Raw genomic sequence first — 7,500 nt, 5'->3', positions numbered from 1 at the left:
TAGGATTTAGGGATTAAGGTTAAGGGGTTAGGGTTAGGGTTAGGGTTAGGGTTAGGATTAGGGTTAAGGTTAGGGTTAGGGTTAAGGTTAGGGTTAGGGTTAGGGTTAAGGTTATGGTTAGTGTTAGGATTAGGGTTACGGTTATGGTCAGGGTTAGGTTTAGGGTTAGGGTTAGAGTTAGGGTTTGATTTAGGGTCAGGTTTAGGTTTATTGTTAGATTTAGGGTTTAGGGTTTAAGGTTTATGGTTTAGGATTGTTTAAAGTTTAGGGTGGATTAGGTTTAGGGTTTAGAGTTTAGTGTTATGGTTATGGTTAGTGTTAGGGTTAGGTTTAGGGTTAGGGTTAGGGTTAGGGTTAGGTTAGGGTTAGGGTTAGGGTTAGGTTAGGGTTAGGGTTAGGGTTAGGGTTTAGGGTTTAGTGTTTAGGGTTTAAGGTTTAGGGTTTAGGATTGTTTAAGATTTAGGGTGGTTTAGGTTAAGGGTTTAGGGTTTAGAGTTTAGGATTGTTTAAGGTTTAGGGTTGTTTAGGGTATAGTGTTTAGGTTTAAAAGTTTAGGGTTGTTTAGGGTTTAGTGTTTAGGGTTTAGGGTTGTTTAAGGTTTAGTGTTTAAGGTTTAGGTTTTAGGGTTGTTTTGGGTTTAGTGTTTAGTGTTGTTTAGGGTATAGTGTTAATGGTTTAGGGTTTAGGGTTATTTAGGGTTTAGTGTTTAAGGTTTAGGGTATAGGGTTGTTTAGGGTTTAGTGTTTAGGGTTGTTTATGGTTTAGTGATTAGGGTTGTTTAGGGTTGTTTAGAGGTTAGTGTTTAGGGTTATTCAGGGTTTATGATTTAGGGTTGTTCAGGGTTTAGGATTTATGGTTGTTCAGCGTTTAGGATTTAGGGATTAAGGTTAAGGGGTTAAGGTTAGGGTTAGGGTTAGGGTTAGCATTAGGGTTAGAGTTAGGGTTAGAGTTAAGGTTATGGGGTTATGTTAGGCTTAAGGTTAGGGTTAGGGTTATGGGGTTAAGTTTAGGGTTGGGGTTAGGGTTAGGTTTAGGTTTAGGGTTAGGGTTAGGGTTATGGTTATTCTTAGACTTATGGTTTAAAATTTAGGGTTTATGGTTTAAGGTTTAGGGTTTAGGATTGTTTAAGTTTTAGGGTGGTTTAGGTTTAGGGTATAGGGTTTAGGGTTTAAGATTGTTTAATGTTTAGGGTTGTTTAGGTTTTAGCGTTTAGAGTTCTTTAGGGTTTTTTAGGGTTGTTTATGATTTAGTGTTTAGGCTTGTTCAGGATTTATGATTTAGGATATTTTAAGGTTTAGGGTTTAATGTTGTATAGTGTTTTAGGGTTTAGGGTATAATGTTTAGGGTTAAGGGTTTAGGGTGCTTTTGGAATTAGTGTTTAGGGTTTTTCGGGGTTTAGGGTTTAGGATTTAGGGTGTTAGGGTTAGTGTTAGGGTTAGGTTTAGGGTTAAGGTGAGGGTTAGGGTGAGGGTTAAGGTTAGGGTTAGGGTTAAGGTTAGTGTTAGTGTTAGAATAAGGGTTAGGGTTAGGGATAGGGTTAGGGTTAGGGTTAGGTTTAGGGTTAGGGTTAAGGTTATGGTTAGGGTTAGGGTTAGGGTTAGGGGTTTGGGTTAGGGTTAATGTTAGGGGTTAGTGTTAGGGTTAGGGTTAGGGTTAGGTTTAGTGTTAGGGTTATTATTAGGGGGTTAGGTTTTAGTTTAGGATTAGTGTTAGGGTTAGAATTAGAAATAGGGTTAGTGTTAGGATTAGGGTCAGGGTTAGGTTTAGAATATGGTTAGGGTTAAGGTTAAGGGTAGGGTTAGGGTTAGGGTTAGATATAAAGTTTAGGGTTTAGTGTTAGGATTAGGGATAGTGTGAGGTTTAGGGTTAGTTTTAGGGTTAGGGTTAGGGTTAGTGTTAGGGTTATGATTAGTGTTAGGATTAGGATTAGGGTTTGGGTCAGGTTTATGTTTAGGGTTAGGGTTAGATTTAGGGTTAGGTTTAGGTTTATTGTTAGGTTTAGGGTTTAGGGTTTAAGGTTTACGGTTTTTGATTGTTTAATTTTAAGGGTGGATTTGGTTTAGGGTTTAGAGTTTAGTATTATGGTTACGGTTAGGGTTAGGGTTAGGGTTAGGGTTAGGGTTAGGGTTAGGGTTAAGGTTAAGGTTAGTGTTAGGGTCAGAGTTATGGTTAGTGTTAAGATTAGGGTTAGGGTTAGGGTCAGGGTTAGGTTTAGGGTTAGGGATAGGGTTAGGGTTAGATTTAGGGTTAGGTTTAGGTTTATTGTTAGATTTAGGGTTTAGGGTTTAAGGTTTATGGTTTAGGATTGTTTAAGGTTTAGGGTGGATTAGGTTTAGGGTTTAGAGTTTAGTGTTATGGTTACGGTTAGGGGTAGGGTTAGGGATGGGGTTAGGGTTAGGGTTAGGGTTATGGTAAGGGTTAGGTTTAGGGTTAGGGTTGGGGTTAGGGTAAAAGTTAGGGGGTTAGTGTTAGGGTTTGTGTTAGGGTTAGGGTTAGGGTTAGGGTTAGGTTAGGGTTAGGGTTAGGGTTAGGGTTAGGGTTAGGGTTAGGTTAGGGTTAGGGTTAGGGTTAGGGTTAGGGTTAGGGGTTAGGGTTAGTGTTAGGGTTAGGGTTATTATTACGGGATTAGTTTTAAGTTTAGGATTAGTGTTAGGGTTAGAATTAGAAATAGGGTTAGTGTTAGGATTAGGGTCAGGGTTAGGTTTAGGGTTAGGGATAGGGTTAGGGTTAGGGTTAGGGTCAGGGAAGTTTATGGTTAGGGTTAGGGTTAGATTTAGGGTTAGGTTTAGGTTTATTGTTAGATTTAGGATTTAGGGTCTAAGGTTTATGGTTTAGGATTGTTTAAGGTTTAGGGTGGATTAGGTTTAGGGTTTAGAGTTTAGTGTTATGGTTAAGGTTAAGGATAGGGTTAGGGTTAAAGTTAGGAATAGGGTTAAGGTTAGGGTTAGGATTAGGTTTAGGGTTAGGGTTAGGGTTAGGGTTAGGGTTAGTATTAGGGTTAGGGTTAGGGTAAGGGTTAGGGGTTAGGGTTAGGGTTATGGTTATTGTTAGGTTTAGGGTTTAGGGTTTAGTGTTTAGGGTTTAAGGTTTAGGGTTTAGGATTGTTTAAGGTTTATCGTAACTTAAATTTAGGGTTTACAATTTAATGTTAGGGTTATGGTTAGTGTTAGGGTTAGAGTTAGGGTTAGGTTTAGGGTTCAGGGTTTAGGGTTTAGGATTGTTTAAGGTTTAGGGTAGATTAGGTTTTGGATTTAAAGTTTAGTTTTAGGGTTAGGGTTAGGTTTAGGGTTTTGGGTTTAGTGTTAGGATTAGGGTTAGGGTTAAAGTTAGGGTTAGGGTTAGGGTTAGGATTAGGTTTAGGGTTAGGGTTAGGGTTAGGGTTAGGTTTAGGATTAGGGTTAGGGTTAGGGTTAGGGTAAGGGTTAGGGGTTAGGGTTAGGGTTATGGTTATTGTTAGGTTTAGGGTTTAGTGTTTAGGGTTTAAGGTTTAGGGTTTAGGATTGTTTAAGATTTAGGGTGGTTTAGGTTAAGGGTTTAGGGTTTAGACTTTAGGATTGTTTAAGGTTTAGGGTTGTTTAGGGTATAGTGTTTAGGGTTAAAAGTTTAGGGTTGTTTAGGCTTTAGTGTTTAGGGTTTGGGGTTGTTTAAGTTTTAGTGTTTAAGGTTTAGGTTTTAGGGTTGTTTTGGGTTTAGTGTTTAGTGTTTTTTAGGGTAATGTGTTAATGGTTTAGGGTTTAGGGTTATTTAGGGTTTAGTGTTTAAGGTTTAGGGTATAGGGTGGTTTAGGGTTTAGTGTTTAGGGTTGTTTATGGTTTAGTGATTAGGGTTGTTTAGGGTTGTTTAGAGGTTAGTGTTTAGGGTTATTCAGGGTTTATGATTTAGGGTTGTTCAGGGTTTAGGATTTATGGTTGTTCAGGGTTTAGGATTTAGGGATTAAGGTTAAGGGGTTAGGGTTAGGGTTAGTGTTAGGGTTAGGGTTAAGGTTAGGGTTAGGGTTAAGGTTATGGTTAATGTTAGGATTAGGGTTAGGGTTAGGGTAAGGGTTAGGTTTAGGGTTAGGGTTAGGGTTAGGGTTAGATTTAGGGTCAGGTTTAGGTTTATTGTTAGATTTAGGGTTTTTGGTATAAGGTTTATGGTTTAGGATTGTTTAAGGTTTAGGGTGGATTAGGTTTAGGGTTTAGAGTTTAGTGTTATGGTTACAGTTAGTGTTAGGGTTAGGGTTAGGGTTAGGGTTAGGGTTAGGGTTAGGGTAATGGTTAGGGTAAGGGTTAGGGTTAGGGTTAGTGTAAGGGTTAGGGGTTAGTGTTAGGGTTAGGGTTAGGATTAGGGTTAGGGTTAGGTTAGGGTTAGGGTTAGGGTTAGGGTTAGGGTTAGGGGTTAGGGTTAGTGTTAGGGTTAGGGTTATTATTAGGGGGTTAGGTTTAAGTTTAGGATTAGTGTTAGGGTTAGAATTAGAAATAGGGTTAGTGTTAGGATTAGGGTCAGGGTTAGGTTTAGGGTTAGGGTTAGGGTTAGGGTTAGGGTTAGGGTCAGGGAGGGTTTAGGGTTAGGGTTAGGGTTAGGGTTAGATTTAGGGTTAGGTTTATGTTTATTGTTAGATTTAGGATTTAGGGTCTAAGGTTTATGGTTTAGGATTGTTTAAGGTTTAGGGTGGATTAGGTTTAGGGTTTAGAGTTTACTGTTACGGTTACGGTTAGGGTTAGGGTTAGGGTTAGGGTTAGGATTAGGGTTAAGGATAGGGTTATAATTAGGTTTAGGGTTAGGGTTAGAGTTAGGGTTAGGGTTAGGGTTAGGGTTAGGGTTAGGATTAGGGTTAGGGTTAGATTTAGGGTAAGGGTTAGGGGTTAGGTTTAGGGTTATGGTTATTGTTAGGTTTAGGGTTTAGTGTTTAGTGTTTAGGGTTTAAGGTTTAGGGTTTAGGATTGTTTAAGATTTAGGGTGGTTTAGGTTAAGGGTTTAGGGTTTAGAATTTAGGATTGTTTAAGGTTTAGGGTTGTTTAGGGTATAGTGTTTAGGGTTAAAAGTTTAGGGTTGTTTAGGGTTTAGTGTTTAGGGTTTAGGGTTGTTTAAGGTTTAGTGTTTAAGGTTTAGGTTTTAGGGTTGTTTTGGGTTTAGTGTTTAGTGTTGTTTAGGGTATAGTGTTAATGGTTTAGGGTTTAGGGTTATTTAGGGTTTAGTGTTTAAGGTTTACGGTATAGGGTTGTTTAGGGTTTAGTGTTTAGGGTTGTTTATGGTTTAATGATTAGGGTTGTTTAGGGTTGTTTTGAGGTTAGTGTTTAGGGTTATTCAGGGTTTATGATTTAGGGTTGTTCAGGGTTTAGGATTTATGGTTGTTCAGGGTTTAGGATTTAGGGATTAAGGTTAAGAGGTTAGGGTTAGTGTTAGGGTTAGGGTTAGCATTAGGGTTAGAGTTAGGGTTAGAGTTAGGGTTATGGGGTTATGTTAGTCTTAAGGTTAGGGTTAGGGTTATGGGGTTAAGGTTAGGGTTGGGGTTAGGGTTAGGTTTAGGTTTAGGGTTAGGGTTAGGGTTATGGTTATTCTTAGATTTATGGTTTAAAATTTAGGGTTTATGGTTTAAGGTTTAGGGTTTAGGATTGTTTAAGTTTTAGGGTGGTTTAGGTTTAGGGTATAGGGTTTAGCGTTTAAGATTGTTTAATGTTTAGGGTTGTTTAGGTTTTAGCGTTTAGAGTTGTTAAAGGTTTTTTAGGGTTGTATATGATTTAGTGTTTAGGGTTGTTCAGGGTTTATGATTTAGGATATTTTAAGGTTTAGGGTTTAAGGTTGTATAGTGTTTTAGGGTTTAGGGTATAATGTTTAGGGTTAAGGGTTTAGGGTTGTTTAGGGTATAGTGTTAATGGTTTTAGGGTTTAGGCTTGTTTAGGGTTTAGTGTTTAGGGTTTAGGGTTTAGGGTTTTTTAGCGTTTAGTGTTTATAGTTTAGGGTTTAGGGTGCTTTGGAATTAGTGTTTAGGGTTTTTCGGGGTTTAGGGTTTAGGATTTAGGGTGTTAGGGTTAGTGTTAGGGTTAGGTTTAGGGTTAAGGTGAGGGTTTGGGTGAGGGTTAAGGTTAGGGTTAGAGTTAAGGTTAGTGTTAGTGTTAGGGTAAGGGTTAGGGTTAGGGATAGGGTTAGGGTTAGGTTTAGGGTTAGGGTTAAGGTTAGGGTTAGGGTTAGGGTTAGTGTTAGTGGTTAGTGTTAGGGTGAGGGTTAGGGTTAAGGTTAGTGTTAGGGTTAGGGTTAGGGGTTAGGGTTAGGGTTAGTGTTAGGGGTTAGGGGTTAGTGTTAGGGTTAGGGTTAGGGTTAGGGTTAGGGTTAGGTTTAGTGTTAGGGTTATTATTAGGGGGTTAGGTTATAGTTTAGGATTAGTGTTAGGGTTAAAATTAGAAATAGGGTTAGTGTTAGTATTAGGGTCATGGTTAGGTTTAGTAATATTGTTAGGGTTATGGTTAAGGGTAGAGTAAGTGTTAGGGTTAGATTTAAAGTTTAGGGTTTAGTGTTAGGATTAGGGATAGTGTGAGGATTAGGGTTAGGTTTAGGGTTAGGGTTAGGGTTAGTGTTTGGGTTATGATTAGTGTTATTATTAGGGTTAGGGTTAGGGTCAGGTTTAGGTTTAGGGTTAGGGTTAGGGTTAGGGTTAGATTTAGGGTTAGGTTTAGGTTTATTGTTAGATTTAGGGTTTAGGGTTTAAGGTTTAAGGTTTAGGATTGTTTAAGGTTTAGGGTAGATTAGGTTTAGGGTTTAGAGTTTAGTATTATGGTTACGGTTAGGGTTAGGGTTAGAGTTAGAGTTAGGGTTAGGGTTAGGGTTAGGGTTACGGTTAAGGTTAGGGTTAATGTTAGGGTTAGGGTTAGGGTAAAAGTTAGGGGGTTAGTGTTAGGGTTAGGGTTAGGGTTAGGGTTATGGTTAGCGTTAGGTTAGGGTTAGGGTTAGGGGTTAGGGTTAGTGTTAGGGTTAGGGTTATTATTAAGGGGTTAGGTTTAAGTTTAGGATTAGTGTTAGGTTTAGAATTAGAAATAGGGTTAGTGTTAGGATTAGGGTCAGGGTTAGGTTTAGGGTTAGGGTTAGGGTTAGGGTTAGGGTTAGGGTCAGGGAGGGTTTAGGGTTAGGGTTAGGGTTAGGGTTAGATTTAGGGTTAGGTTTAGGTTTATTTTTAGATTTAGGATTTAGGGTCTAAGGTTTATGGTTTAGGATTGTTTAAGGTTTAGGGTTGATTAGGTTTAGGGTTTAGAGTTTAGTGTTTTGGTTACGGTTAGGGTTAGGGTTAGGGTTAGGATTAGGGTTAAGGTTGGGGTTAGGATTAGGTTTAGGGTTAGGGTTAGGTTTAGGGTTAGGATTAGGGTTAGGGTTAGGGTTAGGGTAAGGGTTAGGGGTTAGGGTTAAAGTTATGGTTATTGTTTGGTTTAGGGTTTAGGGTTTAGTGTTTAGGGTTTAAGGTATAGGGTTTATGATTGTTTAAGATTTAGGGTGGTTTAGGTTAAGGGTTTAGGGTTTAGAGTTTAGGAT

The sequence above is a fragment of the Micromys minutus genome, assembly GCF_963924665.1.
Source record: "Micromys minutus genome assembly, chromosome: 28".
NCBI classification, from domain to species: Eukaryota; Metazoa; Chordata; class Mammalia; order Rodentia; family Muridae; genus Micromys; species Micromys minutus.
This window is presented reverse-complemented; position numbering follows the sequence as displayed.